Genomic DNA, 22,058 nt, shown 5'->3' with positions numbered 1-22,058 from the left:
ATGCCCTGCAGGAATTCAAGGAAGTGGCGATGTGGATTCAGGGGGCTTGTGGTGTTGCAGGCAAGTCTCCAAAGTAGCTTCTTCCCGGCTGGCTTTCAATGTGGTATCAGGGCAAGGGCTCCAGTGCGGGGAAGGCCAGGCAGGGGGCAAGGCAGCACAGACCGAAGGAAGTACACAAGCACATACTCCCTAATTACATCTTGGCATTAATATGAATACTACTAGAAATCCCTGGCACTGATATGCCATGGTTATTTTTCCTTTCAGCAGCCATGGACCCTTCGCAATCAAATGGATATTGAAATTGTAGTCAGAATACCTAGAACATACAACCTCAAATATCTAATAGTATCTAACATTGCCATGTTTTCACATTCAAAGATAGTAACTTTCAATTAGCATCAGAAGTAAAATACTGTACTGGGAAAATCCTGAAAATATTCCATGTGGAACCCAATTGAAGGCAAGAGTCCTTAACTTTTTTCATGAAATGTATTAGTTTACCCCTTTCTGAAATATTTTGACTACCACTTATGTGGCACTGCAACACTTGCACAACCCTAGCATTATCGGCACCTGTAGTGGGTCAAAGGTCTACTACGTTACAAAAATATAAAATATCATTGCCATATTGTGTTAAAGGAGTTTGCTCGGGGCATCTTCTCTTTAAGCAACATGTATGAAAATTCACAATTAATCAAGGGAACAAAATGCATCACTGCGGTTTTAGTCATTACACAGCGTGGTATCACACGTTGTAATGCCAGTGGCATTTAACGACATTACAAAAGCAGTAAATTCCATCCACTCTATAAAAACATTGGTAATCAATAATGATCCATTTTTAAATATTATTGAATATACCACCAGTTAAGCATTTGGGAGAGGAGGATCAAATATGGGTCAACAGCAGATATTACAGACATACGACATATAGCATTTTTTCTTGTGTTTACACAATAGCAGTATAGCAGATCACAGGAGGAGTAAGGTACTAACTGTGTTACGATGTGTGACTTACACTAACAGATGCCAATGTCTGTATATTGAGCATTGCCCTGTGGGTAAATGTGCCAGAGACATGCTGGGTAAATGGAGGGCATGCCTGCAGTTCTGTTTATTTAATATTTTGGCATGGCAGTGGGTCGATACCACCTGCCACCAGCTGAAGCCAGTGTATAATGAAGCCTATATATAATGCATTCTTCAGCTCTAAAATAACAAGCCTGGCCATCTTGTATGCACTAGTATGCACATAAATGTTGGCAATGTTCGTAGAATAAATAAAACTATTTCCTTAATAAATGGCTATAAAAGGAGACACAATAGACCACTTGTAATGCAGTTTACTGGTTGGGCTTATAAAAGTCTTGCTGTTGGTAATTCATCAGGATTAGCAGTCTTTAGAATATTATGTGGATTATTTACAGGGTAAGCTCTTTAAGGGGATATGGTCATAAAAATATCTCCAATCTGCTGCTTCAAAAGTACTATAACACTTTTAATAAAGGAGAATATAATGTATAAGTTCAATGAAATGTTAGAGTTGTCACTGGGACAAGTGTTTTTAAGTATTTCCTCACCATTATTGGCATTGTAGTTAATTTGTGCAGCGCAATATAATATATACATAATTCTGAAAATGTGGAATCCCTTTATGGGTTAATGTGGGCTTCATTTACTGGCTGATTGCTTCAGTTGATGATAGTCCAATAAATGATTAAGTTAAATATTAAAGGATTCTGCAATGCTTGATCTTGGAGTTACAATGGCTTTGTGAGTGCCATTTAATTGGCGTGCTATGTGTCTGCTGCCCCCACACAGGAATGCTGGCACAGACTGGCAGATTCAAACAGACATATTAGCATCGCAACTGGAAGAGGACTAATGCCTGCTTTCTGGCACTGGAATAAGCATGATCACTTAGAATTACAGCTTTATCGCATTAACTTCAATTTCTCTGGTTCTGTTTTTTTCAAGCAGTACATGACCCAGCAAGGTTGAAGACTAACTTCCTTCAATACAAAATTAAGTTGCTGCTGGTGACTAACTAATACTGAAAGCTACAGTTTTTGAACAGATCTTGTTCTGGTCCAGTGCAGACTCCTCGTTTAATAATCTACTTAAGCTTGGGCGACTTTCTGATGAATGATGTCATTGAATATTTTTGACCATAGTAAGGAAAGCAGTAAACAGTGGGAAGTGAAACAATAGGATACAGTGGGCTAAAAGCTGCTGGAGCTATTACATATGGCTGAATGTGAGGTAAGGTAATCTGTTCTGAAATTTCAGTAGAGGTTGATTTGTTATCCCAGTAAATTTTTCTCATTTTATACTATTCTTGGCTTTGGCTCAGGAGTTAAACAGACGTCTTTCTGTATCTTAACACAGTGAGAGCTTCCCTCTGTTGTTCCATTTCACTGTTTAGCCAACTTAAAACTGACTTGGAGGCACATACTGTTGTTAAAGATTGCAATACTACCTAGCAACCAAGAACATTAGGAGCTGAGGAAACCCTAGCCAGTTTAGGAAACTAATGAACCACTGCATTTCCAACAAGCTTTCGAAAGAGGAAAGTATTTTGGGCCAATGTTATGACTTATCCTTGTGTAGTTTCACGCACACTGGAGTGCTGTCCAGTTCAGTTGCTGGTTCTTGCAACCTCCACTCAGACCTTCCTGCACAGTCATTGTGAGTTTGAGGTCATCAGATTGATCTGGACAATTTAGGAAGCAATTCTTGTCATGAGTAAATGTTTCCCTGCTCTTGGAGAAATTTGTCAGCTGGTGGTAGAAGAGTTTAAATAGTGGGAGTGCACTGTGTTTGTGAGGATATCTATTCCCCAAAAGCTACTTTAATCCAAGGACGCGTGGAATATCCAGGTACTGACTGACTATATATACTTAATGGGGCTAATTCACTAATGATAAAACAAACTAGTGACTGGGAGAAAGGGAAATAGATAAAAATAATGCAGCAGCTTAAAAATCAGTCTGAATTTATCTTGCTCACTCAGAAATCTTTTGTTCTTTAATTCCTAAGTAGATGTGATATAGATGCCATTGGATTAATGTACAGGGTTTATGACAATCAAAGGTTGGATTCTTGCTCATGCAAGGTTGGATTTATTGTTGTTTATGAGTGGATGGAGAGATTCAACAGTTCTCCTGAGTTGTGCTGTTTGAAATTTATATCAGGTTAAACCAGATGGAATATAATTTCACTGCTCGAGGAGGGGGCTTTTCATTCACTTCTGGCAGAGGTTTAAATTATTATAACTGAAGATGAAAATGAAAATGTTCTGGGCTAAAGGCAAAGGATTCAAAGGTTGTTGATTGATACAAAATATTTATTTTTTGCCTGAATGTTGGAATTTTAATATATAACCACTCTTTTAGGAAAATTGGCTGTTGTTAATTTGTATCTCACAGAATAATTTCTATTTGTTTACTGGCTAAAAGGTGAAATTATTTAACCAGTGTTAAACCAACTATTTCTGTTGGTTAATGCTGTGAAACACTTTGCCATGATTAACAGGCAACAATTAAGGGATAAGAGGCCAGGAAATGACTGACCTTTTAAAATAGAAGTCATCAAGTTGTAAGTGTACGAGGAATCTTAGCCCCTGAATATATGTGAACAGGTGGGGCAGCTGGATTCTCCATCCGTATGCCACGAGTAGCTCAGAATGTTGCTGTTTAAGTTCCTTCAAAACTTGGTGCATATTTTTTTTGAGGGAACACTTGAAGACTGTTCTGCGGTGATATGTGATGAGGTGGCCACACTTTCTCTAATTTGAAAAACGTTTTAAAATCATTCTGAGTCCAGTTGTGCTCAATGAGTCATACTCAGTGGAGACTGGGTTTCCAGAAAACATTTCAGAGTATAAAGAAAATGACTAATGTATGTCGAATGAGTGTAACACAGCACAAAGGAAGGAGGAACAGGGGTTTCAGGATATATAAATAAATTGAGTACAAATTGCTCAGTCCTTTGAATGCAGATATTATAACACAGAGAGTTCCTCTTGATGAAACTGTACAGATGTACTAAAAGAAAGCTACAGAAAAACTTTGCATAAATGAGTACAAGATGACACAGTAAAAGTTGTGATAAATGCATGCTTTGTTTTTAGGTTTGTAGCTTTTGCAGTTTAAAATGTAGTTATGATTAATGTTGTAACAGTTCCTGGCACTGGCAATGGTTTGATGGGTGTAACTCTATATACACACTCACACATAAAACATAAGTGTTGCTGCATTATTAGTAAGAAATTAAAGGGACATAGATGGGGCATTGTCTCAAACTGTTTTTCACATTGCATTTCAAATCTTTTATCTGGGAGAAGAAAAAAAAATAGTATTTTCAAACTTAGTGCCTGATGCTAAAGGTGTCATAGGCATTAAAATAGGCCTACTAAACTGTTGTTCAGCTGAGCTGTGTAGTAATCTGCATTTAACATGGGGTACAACACTGTAACACTAAACGGTGTGGGTCTTAGCCATTGAGGGTTAAAAGAGGTGATGGGGGAGCCTGTGCATCAGTGCAAAAGATTAGGCTAAAGCATTTGTAACCAACTTCAGCCAGATGTACTGAGTGGATGATACATCTTGGCCTCCTCCTGAGGTTCCCCAACATCGCAGATGCCAGTCTTCAGCCAATTCAATTCACTCCATATGATATCAAGAAGCAACTGAATGCACTGGATACAACAAAGACTAAGGGCCCTGAAAACATCCCTACTAGTGCTGATGCCATGCTCCATAACTACCCAGGCCCATAACTATGCTGTTCCAGTATAGCTACAACACTGGCATCTATCCAACAATATGGACAATTTCCCAGGTATGCCCTGTTCACAATAAGCAGGACAAATGCAATCTGGCCAATTACTACCCCTTCAGTCTACTCTCAATCAAGCAATCAAGCAAAGCGATGATGTACTTGATAGTGTTATCAAGGTGCACTTACCAATAACCTGCTAACTGATGTTCAGTTTGAGTTTCGTCAGGGTCATTCAGCTCCTGAGCTCATTACAGCCAAACATGGGCGAAAGAAGTTGAATTCCAGGGGTAAGATGAGAGTGTTATCAAGGCAGCATTTGATTGAGTCTGATACCAAGGAGAGCCCTAGTAAAATTAAGGCAATGGGAATCAGGGGGAAACTCTCCACTAGTTAGAGTCATACCTAACACAAAAGAAGATGGTTGTGGTTGATGGAGGTCAATCATCTAAGTCCCAGGACATCCCTGCAGGAGTTCCTCAGTGTAGAGTCCTAGGCCCAACCATCTTCAGCTGCTTCATTAATGACCTTCTCCCCATCATAATGTCAGAAGTGGGGATGTTGGCTGATGATTGCACATGTTGTCAGTTTCATTTGCAACTCCTCAGATACTGAAACAGCCTGTGCCCATATGCAGCAAGACCTGGATAATATCCAGGCTTGGGCTGATACGTGGCAAGTAACATTCGCGCTGCACAAGTGTCAGGCAATGATTATCTTCAAGGGAGGATTTAACCATCTCCCTTTGACATTGAATGACATTACTATTGCTGAACCCCCAGCATCAACAGAAACTTGACTGGACCAGCCATATAAATACTGTTGTTACAAGAGCAGGGCAGAGGGTGAGAATTCTGCAGCAAATAGCTCACCTCCTGATTCCTTAAAGACTGTTCACCATCTAAAAGGCACAAGTCAGAAGTGTTGTAGAATACTCTCCACTTGCCTGGATGAGTGCAGCTCCAACAGCACTCAAGATGTTCAACATCATATACAGGACAAAGCATCCTGCTTGATCGGCAACCCATCCGTCACTGGAAACACGCACTCCTTCCACCACCTGCGCACAGTGTACCATCTATAAGATTCTCTGCAGCAACTCAGCAATCCTCCTTCGACAGCACCTTCCAAACCTGCAACCTCTACCATCTAGGAGGACAAGGGCAGCAGATACATGGGAACACCAGCACTTGCAAGTTCCCCTCCAACCCACAAACCATCCTGACTTGGAACTATATCGCCATTCCTTCATTATTGCTGGGTCAAAAACCTGGAACTTCCTTCCTAACAGCACTGTGGGTGTCCATACACCATATGGATTTCATCAGTTGAAGAAAACAGACAGCTCACCGCCACCTTCTTAAGGGAAATTAGGGATGGAGAATTAATGCTGGCCTTGCCAGTGATGCTCACACACTTGAAGGAAAAAAAACAATGTCCAACAGTCTTTTCAGTAAACTTCCCCTTACCCTTGCAATTGTTCTGCTCTCCTCCCAAGCAACATCTCACCCCCTCTCCAGACTAACCACCATCTGACCCCTCTCTGATCACCACCCCCCCATTCTCCCCCACCCCCACCTTACTCAACACAATTGGGACCACCTTCAAGACCAGCAAACAACCCATCCAACTGTGACTGGAACCCCTCCCGCCAACAACCATAGGATCCTCTCATGAAGATCTCTCTGGGCAGAATTTTACGCCAGTGGGATTTTACTATCCCACCAAGTCAATGGACATTTGAACGGCTCGCCACATTTTAAGGACCCACCCCCGCCATGATGTGGCCGTAAAATTCCACCCCCAACTCCCCCAATACACCTATTTGCTCTCATAGGCTTCGGCCTTGTCAAGCGGGCTTCTGGCTTGAACGTCTGTAAATCAGGCTGACTATGGGTCAGAACCCCTCTTAAAACAGGCCTGTAGTTACGTCCTGCAGGACATTCAGGAAATATGTTCTTCCGAATTTCCCAACCTCACAACAACAACCATCTCCCACAGAGCTTGCCTCCAGGCCATGGTGTCAGGTATTCTGAATCAGTTCAAAGTGAACAATTGATATCCCTTCACTTTGACAGAAATAATACAATTGAAAGTTAAGCTCACTGTCTGAAACAATCAAAAGAAAGACACTTTTAAAGTGGTATCACCTGAGTTTCTGCTCCCAGGAGATACATAACAGTTTTGAAAGCATGTCCTTGAGGAATTCATCCCACCTTCACTGTACCAATTTGTCATCATGAGTATGAGGTTTTTCAATCTTCAACATTTAACAATCTGCTATGCACTAGCTGTAGTATAGCAACTATTGTATATGTGGGACTATTTTTTTCAAGTTGAATCTGTACAGTGCTAGACTAGCAAGATTATGCTTCAGGTCCTACACACATCACACTGCCCATATAGAAACCCTGCAGTACAATGGAAATAAAAGTATTCATTAAAGAGCAGATATTCAGATTGGCGGTACTTTGCGTGAGACTCTGGTGTGTGGAGAATGGGAACTTTAATGTTCACCATGACCTGTTGCAAATTCTCTCCCTGTTGTCCATTTGATTTGTGTTCATCCTGATTGGGAGCCTAATTTTGGCAATATCCTGCATGATAATGAGGTCCTTAGCAAATTAATAATGTAACGTTTAGGTGAAGGTTACTGTCTGACGGTACTTGCAGTAATTCTGAGCAGTCATTGAAAAGAAGCCACTTGGTAAGTCACAATTTAAGTGATGTTGTCTTTTTTCACTAATATTTATGTAAAGTAAATAGAGGCAGAATCACAGCCATTGTAATAGCAAACCTTACTGTAAAGAAACTGTTTATAGAAGTTCATCAGTACTGAAAAGTCCTTAAGTAAGACAAGTGTGAAGTGAAGTGCCTCTCACTAAAGCATCGCTCATTCTATTTCATGGTAGGTCATAGTATCTAACTGGAAGCTATCAAGCCCAGTACCCCTTGCCAAGTCGCGATTATCTTTATCCTGAGGGTTACTTCAAAGCAACATAATTACATTTTTTAAAATTAACTATTACTAAATTAAAGGAGATCAGCAATTGCCAAAGCTGGATTATTTGCACTTGCCATGATGCCATCAAATCTATATGCAGATCTGTCACACCTACCTGACAATGACTGGGTAATTGCCTCCATTGTGTCGACATTGAACCACATGTCAATTTATTCCATCTGTTGCCTGGTCTGTGCAACATTTTGGCTCTTCCTCCTTTAAATCTAATATAGGGATTACCAATATTATCAGCCAAAATGCTGCCAGCAGGTGTATGAATCAAGTGACTGATTCACTTGAGCCAGCTTTTTAATCTCCTTCAACAAGCAGAAGGATAACGCAGCCACCTGATAACATGACTCTGCTGCTGTTCTCAAAATTCAGTGGATCTTTGGTTGTTAACAGCTTCCTTCTCCTCTTCTGCCTGCATCAATTGTTTTGCCTCACCTATACCCTGCGAGTCGCTAAGTATTACTGCCCTGAGTTTACTAACTGCATTCCCTGGGATTGTGCCGAACTGTGGGTTCTTGCAAATATTAGTGAGAGGATGCAGGATTGTGTCAAGTGTTGTCTTGCCCTTGCTTTCCAAAGAGACTGCTGTTTCCCACTTAAAATGATAGAAAAATGACAGCTATGTCCAACCAGCAACCTTAAACAGAGCTTGCATCATAAGATAATCACTGCATGAGCTGCTTATATTGCTGTGCATGTGGGAGTGAGTGCCCGTAGCTTGAGAAGATCTGCAGTTTCGTCTTTTCTTACTCTCTTCATCCTGTTGTCTCGCACAACATTATCTAGGGTGACCTCTTCAAAAATTGTCAAAAGGCTTGAATCTTGCTCCTGTTCATGTTTGTCCCGCTGTGCTAAGGACAACCTTGTACTTTAAGTAGACCAATAGTATTGCCACCATTGTAAATTGAAGCACCAAGTACACAGTGATTGACATGGGCCCATGCAGCAGCGAATAGTGGATTTTTCAACACATTATGCAGCCAAGTTGTGTTACTGTGCTGCTATATGTGAAGCCTTTTGGAGATATCATTGACATGAAGTGTGGCTCACCAAACTGTAATTTACAGCTGTAATGTGTGCCTTATGTATATACATAGACAAAAGTGGAAGAGATCTCATTGAGTGGGGACTTGTCATGGGCTATAGTAAACATGCAACATGTTGCAGGATAACATTGAACAGCATTGATATGCCAGACATATATTTGGTAAATAATACTGTTGGTGGGGTAGGCTAACCTTGGTTAGTTCTCACTGTAGGCCCCAAGTGGGCCAGACATTTACCTACATTTATGTTGTAATAAGGGATATCAGCATGACATCACCAGAAGTGTCATGTGATCCAGTCTTAGTTTCACTTTTCCTTTGAGTAGAACACAGGCCCACAGCTCCGAAGGTCTCCAAGCTATACGACTATGTAAGACTGTTCTCATGTGCCTTTAATAAATAAACCCACAACATGTTTACCCAATCCATTATTATTGATGCCTTATGTCTTATACAACAAATAAGCCCAAGGACTTATATCATTATAAAAATATGACAGTTTATTAGATTACATTGAATACATCGGCCATGAGGCATTCCATGATTTTTTTTCCCTAAAGTACAGTCGAATATCCTTTATGTGTAAATCAGCAAACCAGAAGCATGCAAAAACAGCACCTTTTTGAATCTCATTGCCTTTAGTTAGTCTGCACTGTTTACCTTGCAATTTTTGTGCTGAAAATGTCAGAAAGAAGCTTATTACAGGAACCCTGTATTCATTATTCAGTGATACATCTTACTTTTCTAGCCATTTTATTTATTTTAGACTATAGCTAGCCTAGACTTAGGCTCTTGTAATGAGAGTTTATATGTGGCATCCATAAACCAAAATTATCTGAATTATCTAAATTATCGGCCCCGAGGTTTTCAGATAAAGGATACTAGATAGACTCATAGACGCTTATAGCACAGAAGGAGGACATTCAGCCCATCTTGTCTGCGCCAGTCAACAAATATCTGACTACACTAATCCCATTATCCAGCCCTTGGCCCATAGCCCTGGAGGCAATGGCAACACAAGTGAATATCTAAATACTTCTTAAATGTTATGAGAGTTTTTAACTCAACCATCCTTTCAGGCAGTGAGTTCCAGACCCCCACCACCCTCTGGGTGAAAAAATTTCTTAGCCTTCTACCTCTTACCTTAAACCTATGCCCCCTGGTTATTGACCCCTCTAGGAGAAAGTGCCTTCCTATCCACCCCATCGCTGCCCCTTCTAATCTTATACACCTCTATCAGGTCCCCTCTCAACCTTCGCTGCCCCAAGGAAAACAACCCCAACCTACCCAATCTTTCCACATAGCTCAGATCCTGCAGCCCAGGCAACATCCTGGTGAATCTCCTCTGCACCCTCTCCAGTGCAATCACATCCTTCCTATAATGTGGTGACCAGAACTGCATGCAGTACTCCAGTTGTGGCCTAACCAGTGTTTTATACAGTTCCAGCATAACCTCCCTGCTCTTGTATTCTACGCCTCGGCTAATAAAGGCAAGTATCCCATATGCCTTCTTAACTATCTCATCTACTTGCCCTGCTACGTTCAGGGATCTGTGTATATGCATACCAAGGTCTCTTTGACCTTCAGTACTTTCCAGGGTCCTACCATTCATAGTGTAACCCCTTGCCTTGTTAGCCCTCCCCAAGCGCATTACCTCACAATTTTACGGGTTGAATTCCATTTGCCACTACTCTGCCCACCTAACCAGTCCATTGATATCCTCCTGCAGTTTATGGTTATCCTCTGCAATATTTACCATCCTACCAATTTTCGTGTCATCCGCGAACTTCTTGTTCATACTCCCTACATTTAAGTCCAAATCATTTATGTACACCACAAAGAGCAAAGGCTCCATCACCAAGTCCTGTGGAAGCCCACTGGAAACAGACTTCCAGTCACAGAAACATCCCTGTACCATCACCCTCTGCTTCCTGCCTCTCAGCCAATTTTGGATCCAATGTGCTACTTTGCCTTGGACAGCCCTGCCTGACACCAGGTTTGATTGGAAAGCTTTTCCAATCCTATCCATTGATTGAAACTGTGCTACTGATGTTTGCGAAGAGCAGTTGGATCTAATTATGAATTCCCTCTCCAAACCTGATTTTGGAGAACGCGTCCATCATGTAGATGTGCGATTTTCTGCCAAAGACCTTCTCCTGGTCCAAGTTGATCAGGCAGGAGTCCACCCCCTATTCCACACATGGGAAATTGTATCCCTGAGTAGTACAAGGCTGTCAGTGATCTTCCTACTGGGTACAGCGCAGGTCTAGTCTGAGTGGATCATCAACTCCAGAATAGACTTGGCTCGATTGGCAATGACCTTGGAGGGAATTTTATAGTCCATGTTAAGTAATGAAAAGGTTCACCAGTTTCTGATTTCCTCCCTCTCCCCCTTTCACTTGTAGATGAGGGTGATGATGCCTTTCTTCATGGATTCTGGCATGTTGCCAGTTAGAAGCATATACTCTCAAACACCTGCCACAGGTCCGGGCTGACCCAGTTTCAGAGAGTCGGATGTAACTCAGCTGGTAAGCCGTCACTACCGGGAGTGTCACTCATCTCGAGTAACTTAACAACCTTAACTCATCCAGAATTAATGGTTTTCCCAGACTCTCCCAGGTACTGTCATCAGAGACCTCCATGATGGAGGGCAGGAAGGACTGGGAGGCCATGTTGTCTGTGGATTCCATGTCATAGTGTCCAGCATAAAAGGATTTGCTGATCCTTGGTATGTCAGGCTGTGGTGATGGGCGGAATCTTCTACTCTCTCTGGTGGCAAGCTTGGGGGTTGGGAAGGGTATTTAATTAGAGGGGATGGTGGCGTGCCTGAATCCGGCAATCTTTCTGCCTCTGCCAGAATTAAGTTCTGGGTGGGAAGGCCCATGGTTGACCTTCCCACCCACTACCAATTGAGGCCCTTAAGTGGCCAATTAATGACCGTTTAAGGGCCTCATCCCACCGCCACTGGGATTAACCCAGCTGCAAGCGAGCCTGTCGCAAGCAGCATGCATGACAGGTGAAACCGTGTGGCCAGCGTGTCACCTTCAGGGGAGGGTCCCTTGATCAAACGTGTTCAGTGCCTGATCGAAGGACTGGACATTGAGAATGGGGGGGGTCCGCTGAGAGCAATCCCTCCCCTTGCTGCTGACCCCACTGCTGAAACATCCCCCCACCACATTACTTCCGTGTGGCCTGGGTCGCTCTACAATCCTGGGACTCCTGCCCTTCCAACAGCAGCCACGGCCTCCCCAGTGGCACCGCTGAGCACGAGAGCTGAAGGCAGCCCTCGGTAGATGAGACTTCCACCATCCCCCTCCCCCCCGGGGTCTTTATTCCAGGGTAAGGCTTGCTGCTGGCCTCTCCACCGCCTGTTGGTTTGTGTTAGGAGGGCAATCCGAAACAAGAGACAGCGTGGGTCCCTCGCCAGCTCTCCGGCCGGCAAGCGAACCCCGGCGCCTCAACAACATTCCACCCAATGTTACCAAGCGATCTCCTTCCTTCAGCCTGCTGAACACAGAGCTCTCTCTGTGTATCTTTTGGAAGAAGAAATGTGAGCACATCTCATCCTGCTCCAAGGACGGACTCTGGACCGGAAGATAAATGTGTGACCTCTGGGTTGTGTGTCCTGTACCATAAACAGTAGGCTATGGTACACTCGTTAGTGCAGCTGTTGAAATGCAGACTTCTATTCCTATATAATCACATATCTTGCCTTTGCCTTAAAGGAGCTGGTGCTTTACCCCAGACAGTGATCCCTGTGCTGCTCATGTATAAGGCTTTGTATCTCTGTGAAGCAAAGGGTGGTCGGGAGTGGATAAAAACAGTCACTGCCTGCTATATGTTCAGAGATACACACAGTACAGTAATATCCTGTTATATTATAATTTCCAACAATATATTTCAGCAATGAGGATGCCATCTGATTATTATTTACAAGCAGCACATCATGTTTTGCTAATCATGCGTGTGGGGTAGCTGCAGGATTTGCGAAACGGGCAGTTGTGCAAATCTCACTGTGCTTAATGTAATTGGAGACCTACAGTTTGCTTTGGGTCCCTCCCCAATCAGACAGCGCCTTGACTGCAGCCTTGTTATTTGCTCTGACAGTGAGAAGCATGAGCGTATGTTTCAGCTGTCACAGGGATCTTAAGGAACAGTTTGAGGAAAACCCTTTATATTGGTGGGGAGTGAGAAGACAATGAGCTTCCCAACGAAGTGTTAAACAAACCATGTCATGGCCAATTGTTTAGCGTTGAACTGATTAACTACAAATCAACCAGTCCTCAGTCATTCAAAACAGTTTGCTGCAGAATACTCCTCTGACTGATTATAGGTAGGTACTGATTCAATATTGTTTTGTGATTTAGAAATGTGTGTGTGAAAAAAAGCATGTGTCATTGATGTGCTCCAGATAAGGAAATTTGCAAAAACGAGTTTGACTATTTAGTAATATTAACTGAGGATTGTAGAATGTAAGCTAAATAATAGTTCATATTTAACTATCATCAGCACTTTTACTTGTAACTCAGATTATTTAGATAATAGTACAAATCAGTATTCTTTGTGTCTTTGGTTGTCTTTATGTCATAGAAACTAGACATGAGATTAGAAGTTCTATGACAATGCGCACATTATGATATCATGTAGAATAAATTTGAAATCTGATTCATGTAATATTTAGAATAGATTGTTAAAATTTATTATAATTTTGTAACTAATTCTTCAGGTGTGAATATTTGATCACTGATATGTTACAAAACCTTTGTAGTGCTTCACAAATATTACAAGCTTCTGCATAGCATGGTGTACTTTTCAGATGCACATACACATTATAGTAATCTGCGGTGGTGTAATCTTGTCATCTTGCAATCTCTAGTAGTTAGCATTACTGAATGGCAGAGAATGTCATCATTCGGAATCCTGTGTCAGCTTCATTTGGCTTTGCACAGGAACAGTCATTGGGCATTCACAACTGAAAGACTGTCAGTTTTGATTTGTTTTTGCACTGCAAAGTCCCAGTCTTATTTCCAAACGATTTAGGTTTTTGAAACAAAAATCTCTATTTTGTCTTTTCTATAATTTTATGTTTTAAGATATTGATATGAAGAGATTAATTAATACTTTTGCAGTAAGATATAATTACAATACGCATATGTTTTAACCATTTTAATTATGTGTAATTGTGCTAATTGACAATACCAATTTGATATGCTATGTATAATCTGATGGTATATAGGTAATTTATGCCAGTTGTATATTGAATTTTGTGCTATATTTGTAGCTGGTGATACAACAGTTCTAATTCAATATGGTGACGTCATAAATATTGCAAGCAAAGATTGTGTCAAGGACATTAAATTATTGCTTTCAAGTTCTTGCCTGATATTGGTTTGTATGATGTGCAGTCTTCTGTTCATTTTTCCGTAAGTTGTTAGGTGACAAGCACAGAATAGGATTGGTATAAATCAGAGAGGAATAGTGACATGTGAGGCAATGATACATGACATCAGATAACTGATGTAATTGTCATGCTTGTATGTTTCCTGAGAGAATGCTGGAAGATATTCCATGTGCCATATGTTGTAGCATACTGACTCTGAAAAGATGAATGAGTATCTATTTCAGAATAATGCAAGAGCATCTTTGTCCATTGTATCAATGCCTTTCAAAAACTGCTTGAGCACCAAGCACAAAGACAGGAAGCATATTGTTGGACTGCCCCCAGCACCTCATAAATGGGCACATTTTTTAGGTCCTTGCTTTTTCATTCACGGGTCCAACCAGGTAGTCTGCTGTCGATCATGAACTGATAATGTGACAACTCTGAGCATTGGGGGTTCCATTCTAGGCTCAAGTCAGTGGCCTTGAGAGAGGTAAATGGAGGCTCCATTCCAATAGGCCACTCAAAAAATTCCAATATAAAACAGATCCAGTATAACCAGCCTCGTTTGTGGCCTTTTCAGACCTTTCGACCATTGAGTGGTTAAACATTTTTAATTTTATAAAATCATAGAATAATACAGCACAGAAGGCCATTCAGCCCATTGAGGCTGCACTGGCTCTTTCGAAGAACAATCCGGTTAGACCCACTTACCCATTAACGTAAGTTAAAGTTTTATTAAACTATAACAGGTGATGTCATTTGTGACTTTGGTTACAGTCATTTTAGTGCTCTGACAGAGACAGAAATCTGATTGGACAGATTCAAACATGCAGTTGCAGGAACAGTATACACAGATTTGGGAGGTGACAATGCATTCAAGGGCCTTGGAAGGCAAAGAGCAGTTGGAGATGGGGCAGTAGTTTGCAAGGACAAGGATGGGTTTATGAGGATGGGTTATATTGGATGTTTTGACAAGGAGGTGACAGTGCTTGAGCAGAGGGAACCATTAATAAGTCAGCCATTATGTTGTCAGATAGTGAAGTTTAGTGGTATTGAGGCCAAGGGAGCCAGAGGTGTGTCTCAGAGAGACTGAATGTAGAAAAGGCATGAGGGGAGAATGGAAACAGAAATAGGTGCTCCAAACTGGTTGAGGAAACCTTGGTAAGGTTTGGCTTGGTGGGGAAGGGAGGATGCGGATAGATGCAAAATGGATGTATATCATAAAATATATGTAATATGGACATAGTAAAGTACATATAATATGATTATTTTCTTCTATTTGTGTCTCAGTCATATGGGAGATCAATCAATTTAGAATTAATATTAGTGAATTAAAGTTATGTTTGATCCCCTGAAAACATTATTATGCTATTAATTTTGTTTCCGGTGATATGTTTGTAGACATGGTCAGTCCCAGAAGACACAAATTTCCCTGGAGGTTCCAGCAGACTAAGGGTTAAATTTGCTGTGTGCCATTTTTCAAATAATTTAGTTCTTATTTTTGCATTGCTTCAAATCTAAATCAGTATTTTATGTTGCTGTGTTGCTGCACAGGGTAACAAAATCAGTTTGAAAAATTTCATAAGCAATCTAGACATTTCCTAAATGTACTATCTAGTTTTAACAAAATTATATTAAACATCCAGATGAAAGAAAAGCACTCCTAACCAATCACAAAAAATCAGTGCACATACTGCTGTGAATTACCATAATTGTTAAAGTACATGGTCACCTTGCAGAATAATGCACAGGGACTTGCAGGGAGCACTGAGGGTGCAGTTTATTCTTGGATGATGTCAAAAGTCACAATAAAATACAAAAAAAATCTGAGATTAAACAATAACCTTATGTCATCAGAGTTCTTCAATCTAATGCTGCCTTGAAATAGCTCTTGACTCTTTTGATGTTCCTTCAAAATGCTATGGCTTCTAACATATGATGTTCTGTGTATTTAGTTTATAGAAAATACCTTTCTGCTGGTTCAAATTTCTTTTGCTCGCCAAGGTGTTATGACAGATAGTGAAGGGCATTCTGTTGCCACTCGGGCCTGGATTTATTTTACAAGCAAATTTAATGGAATGTCAAGGGAGAATTACCCAGATTTAATACACAAGGCTGAGCAAGAGGATTCTCCAATTCTTCACAAAGTTACAAGATAATTACAGATGAGGATAGCCGGGTTAATGTTTTCGATGACCTTAACAATCTTCTGTACCTATATACGGTCACCTTTCAGAGGCTGGATTAAAAAGGCTAAATCTATTCAGTCTATCCTGACACCGGGGATCAGCTTTATTGTTCTCCCCTGCACTGCCTCCAGCTTGAATGTCTCAGTTGTTCCTTGTAAAACGCGTGACATATGCAAAGCTTTGCTATCAAAGTGTTTTCTTATATTCTATCTCAAAAGATTTGTTTTTTTCTTGATGTTGATTCATATTTTAAAGTACTGTGTACTGTTGTAAATTATATTACTCTAACACCCAGTTCATTGGATGCAAGAACTTTGTTCTGATATGTTTGATTTGGTTAAGAATGTTGATAAATGGAATTTCATGTGACTATTAATAAGTATCAAGTCAGATTAAATATCGTCCACTTCTCTGACTTACACCTTATGTCCTTGGTCATAGTCAAATGGTCACATTCTCAGTATAAGTTACATTTGAGCCCCAGCTTGGCAGAAGAAGTTAAGGTTGGTTTATTGAAGAGCTTCTAAAATGGTTCTCTTATATCCATAGATTCTGTCTTATAATAATGTAACATGTAATGTTAATCATAATATGTCAAAAATGCATCAAATTATTAGCCACAAGTTTAGTTGATCTAATTCTGGTACTGAGAAGATTTCTGTTGTAAAATATGCATGCCCAATAACATATTTAAGTCAGTTATAGCTTTGTAATGATTCGCAATGGAAATGTATTCTATTCTGGATGTTTCCTATTTGAGAGGGAAAAATCCACTTTTTCTGCAAATTGGCATGGTTTTTGTTTCATTTAGTTTAAATTCCATGTGCCAAGACGGTGAAGGTGAGGTCAGTTCTGAAACCTTCATATAAAAAATAACTTGACTGATACTTTTCTGACCATGCAGTAAAGTAATTCTGCCCATTTTAACACAGGTGATATAAGCCATACATGTTCAGTTACTATATGCTCACAGAACTGAACAGAACAGCAATTTTTCCATCCTAATGCAAAACACAGCCATCTTTCTATATGGATAGTATCTGTCAAGCAGACTCTAATTTGACCTTGCTCTTTTTTTAAGTACTAGAGGAGAAGAATACCATAGCACTAAGAGGTGAGAGGAGAACAAAGGTTAAATAAATGCTCAACAAAATGCTGTGAGATGTATCAAAATTATATATGTCTACCCACACACCAACCCATTGATATTAAGATGCATTTCTTAGACTAATGGTTGGCATTCTGCTGGTATTATCTGGAAAAACAATCATTGATATGGTATAAGGCCTAATATGCACGCCGTAATCATTGTTGTTTGTGACCAGTGTAAATAAAGTAATCTTCTAGTTGGCTAAATGAGACATTGGAGAACACTGCTGATTAATTCTGTTTCATCTAATTTCATAATGTTTGTAATGACAAATACTTGCAGTCAGACCTCCTAACATCATAATTGAGTATTTGGAGCAGATCTGGAAGTTCTGCAGGTATTGGTTAACATTTCTATAGCAACCCAGTATCACAGGTAACTGAGCATCTACAGCAAGACAGATGGCTATGAGCCTGAGGACCAAACAATCTGTCATTTATGTTCATCTGCCACTGTAGAATGTTGAGGTTTCACAGTTCTCAAGCTGTCAGATGAAGCACTATCTCAGGGAAAAGGAGAGGGTGGGTGGGAGATTCAAAACTTGAATGATCATCTCAGCTTCCTATAAGATCACCCCTCCAACCTCCAATCCTCCTGCCATCATCAAATCAAATCACAGGGTGTGCTTGCGGTAATCACAGAGAAGCTGCATTCCAGACTGTTCCACTGTTTTTGCTAAAGGTGCCTTCTGCTGGGCAAGAGAAACTCCACAAAAAAATATCAAAAGTTCCCCTCTTTGAAACACACGCTGTTTTCATTCCACAGCAATGCTGACTTTATACAGAAGGATCGAACCAAATAACAAAGCATGTATTAAGTTTGAAGAAGTCACTCTCTTCCTGCCATGTGAAAAGGTCACACATTTTCTTTTCCAGTAAAACCACATGATATTCTACTGTGTTATCATGAGAGAAATTAAGAGCATACATCAGCCAGGTCTGCTCTGCCCACCTGAGGGGTATTGAGGCCAATGGTAGCACTTTCACTGCCATCCAACTAAGATTGATAAATTCAGCACAGACTGGAGATTGACACTGGAATCTTTTGGGCTGTATGGATTAGAATCACCCAGGTAATAATTTTGTCCATTAATCTACTGGCACCTGGTTGTGGGTAAGGGATCAGGAGGACAGGAAAAGCAGCAAGCTCTTACACTTAAACAAAATATCACCAACCAGGCAGGTGCTTGGAAAATCTTGGCAACTTTCATGGTATCAGTTGGCAGTTGGAAAGAAAATTGATCTGTGCTAACTGAAGACATGAACACCAATGGGAAAACTTTAATGCGGATTCAAGCACAGAAATGTGCCTGATTGTGTGTGTGTGTGTCAGTGTGTGTGTGTGTGTGTGTGTGAAACAAAAAGAAACTACAGATATGTTTAAGTTTTAACATGCTCTTGGGATTCAGATGAGTTTTCACAAACATTGTAACACAATCCCAGCTGCAAGATAATAACAAAGCCGTGGTCACATTCCCAACCATCTGTTATACTTTAGCAGTGTCAAAAATTGACATGACATTAATATGACAAGTTTGCTACCTGCTTATCACAATTTCTGATGTACCTATCTCTTTCCACTTTGGTGATGCCCTTCACTTTAGGCCTCTGTCCTTCCCTGGGTATCCCAATAGAAATAAAACACTAGTGCCAACAAAGTTATTGTGGTTACATGGTTTTATCTAATGTGTAGTATACCTTTAAGAAGGATGTTATAATGGAAGATCACAAGAACTTGTATCACCAATAAAGGAGTAGTGTGGGCTAACTCTGTAGTTAGTTAGTAGTCAGTAGTCTGCAAGTGAGCAACAGAAGTATGTAGATAGAGTTTGGTGTAGAAACACATATGTGTAGCGGCTGAGTACTTGTAAATAAACAGAATGTGTTCCACCTAAGAAATGTCTGCAGAACTACTCTATCTAAAGTACCAACTCAGTCACCCCGCAACAAGCGTGCAAGTGTGATTCACAAGTCACCATAAACTGGCAATGGAGTCACAACAATTATATTAGAACTTTGTGATGCCAGGGACGTGACAGTGTGGGAGATATTGTAATCCTAAAGTCTAAGGAGGCTCACTGGGAGCATGAATTGCATAATCAGGATGACTTGCAACTCCCTGTGCCCTGTGCCACTTGTGAACACAGCTCCCTACTGGAAGGTCACGGTCATAGAATTAGCCTTGTGATGCCCAAATCTATCTTACAGGTTAATACGAATGTATGTTTGCCTCCTTGATGTAAATGCAGATCCAGTATGGACCTGAGAAATCAATTGAAGACCCACCATCAATACTATGGTTTGCAACAGGCAAAGAGGATGTCTCGGGCTGAAAGACTAGAAAGTGAATGCATTAATTGTTGGGCAACAAAAAAGAATCCAGTGTTGATTGGTGGATTCAACATTGTTTAAATGTTTTACACGCCAGCATTAATGTTTCTAAAACATTCACTTACATTTTTTCATGTACAACAAATGGATTTAATAGGACATTGAGTTTTAAATCATGATTTTGAATAACAATGGCAGCTTTTAAATCTGCTTGCCATATGTTATCTTCAAAACAAACAGAGTGGGGTTGGAATCCTGCACCTTCTGACTCAGACTCTAGGAGTGCTACCAGTAAGAAGCACCCAATTGTGATTAACCAGGACCTTTTCAATCCTTTTTATATTCAGTTGGCTTCCTGAACACTATCACTCTAAATTGTTCCTTCATATTTCTCTTTCCAGTATACTTAAAGGTTTTTCTTTAAGATCTGAATCAATCCAAAGAACTGTTATCATTAATATTGCTTTAAAATTAACCACATTAGCAATTACTTTTAAAGGGGAAGAGTGACATTTATTAAGAAGACTGAATATTGTGTGCCACTAATAGACAGATTAAAAACTTGTGACCATACTAACAAACTATTTCATATGTAAAGTTTTATAAAATAATTAATGTTGGTATGAATATGATGATAGTTAAAGCAGGCGGTGGTTATGTGCACTAAGCACCATTCAAAGGAAAATATTTATGCCTCAAGGCCAGAAAACTACAAAGTGTTTACATTTTTCATACACAATATCCCACCACTTGTGTAGTCAATGGAAGCAATGTTCATCCCTAAAAGGTTTTTCCAGGAATGGACCTTTACAACAAAGATGACAAACAGCTAGAAAGGTAATTTCAATATAAGACTGGCAGAATAACATGGGAGTTAACTTTTCTAAACTGGAGACCATGGTGCTTTTGTTGGATCAAGTTAATTTTGGCTTCATAAGGCTGTGTGGAATGGGATAGGTTCCAACAGTGGGTAACATGTAGTGAAATAGGTGCCAACTTTATGGCAACTAGCTCTCCATGTACAACCATGGAATCTAAATGACACAAATATTATCCTTCTATTATTTTAATTCATTTAATAAACAGCAACTTACATTATGTTAATGTCGCAATATAAATATAACGTCCCAGGGAACTTCAAAGGAGCATTTATAAAACAGAGTATGATACTGAGCCACATAAGGAGATGTTAGGTCAGATGACTAAAAGCTTGGTCAAAGCAGTAGGTTTTAAGGAGTGATTTAAAGGAAGAAAGTCACATAGAAAGGCGGAGAGGTGTAGGGAGGATATTCCAGAGCTTGGGACCTAGGCAACTGAAGGCACAGCCACCAATGGTGGAACAATTAAAATTAAGGATGCACAAGAGGCCAGAATGCGAGGAGTGCAGATATCTTACATACGAACATACAAATTAGGAGCAGGATTAGACCACTCGGCCCTTTGAACTCGCTGCGCCATCTAATAAGATCATGGCTGATCTGATTATAACCTCAACCCCACATTCCTGCCTACCCCCAAGAACCTTCCACCCCTTTGTTAATCAAGAATCTATCCAGCTCTGCCTTAATGTGGGGCCAGCAAAAGTCACAGAGCTAGGGAAGGGACAAGGTCATGGAGAAAGTGGAAAACGAGGATGAGAATCTTAAAATCAAAAAAAATTGCTTGGCCGGGAGCCATAGATCAGCGAGGACTTGGGTGAAAGGGGACAGGACTTGGTTTGAGTTAAGATACGAGCAGCAGAGTTTTGGATGACTTAAGTTTACAGAGGGTAGAATGTGGGAGACTAGCCAGTTGGGAGAGTTGAGTCAAGAGGTAAGAAAGGCATGAATTAGAGTTTCAGCAGCAGATGAGATGAGTCAGAAGCGAAGTCAGGCAAGGTTATGGTGGTGGAAATTGGCAGTCTTAGTGATAAAATTGTCGATTGCTTCAAACTGATTCTCCTACAGATTTTCAATAAGCCACTTTCATGTAGCGAAACAGGCAAGGCTTCAGAGGAGATAAAACCAAACTCGGTGATTTTCAGTCTGAGAATACACATGTGGGGAAGCTTATGTATTCATTAAATTGTAAACCGAAACAACTGTTTCAATCTGATCCCCGACTGGCAACTCACTCACACCTGCCCTGACAAATTTTTTTTAGGACACAGGATTAGAATGCGT

General features: G+C 40.4%; 1 protein-coding gene across 4 annotated transcripts in view; it reads left to right on the top strand.

The window, feature by feature from the left end:
- The first annotated feature begins 1,996 nt into the window (after nt 1–1,996).
- The window catches only part of sema3c (sema domain, immunoglobulin domain (Ig), short basic domain, secreted, (semaphorin) 3C), a 160,613-nt gene continuing 140,551 nt past the window's right edge, over nt 1,997–22,058 (top strand). The window contains exon 1 of one of the 4 annotated variants that reach the window (XM_078553304.1): nt 1,997–2,265. The gene's annotated coding sequence lies outside the window, so the exon portion shown is untranslated. Of the gene's footprint in view, nt 2,266–2,550; nt 2,692–2,722; nt 2,883–12,929; nt 13,178–22,058 lie in introns of those variants that run through there. The other 3 variants (XM_078553307.1, XM_078553306.1, XM_078553305.1) reach the window with 3 other exon arrangements.

Source organism: Cetorhinus maximus, chromosome 12, assembly GCF_964194155.1.
Source record: "Cetorhinus maximus chromosome 12, sCetMax3.hap1.1, whole genome shotgun sequence".
Lineage (NCBI taxonomy): Eukaryota > Metazoa > Chordata > Chondrichthyes > Lamniformes > Cetorhinidae > Cetorhinus > Cetorhinus maximus.
Note: the sequence above shows the minus strand (reverse complement) of the source record. Positions and strands in the feature narration are given on the sequence as shown.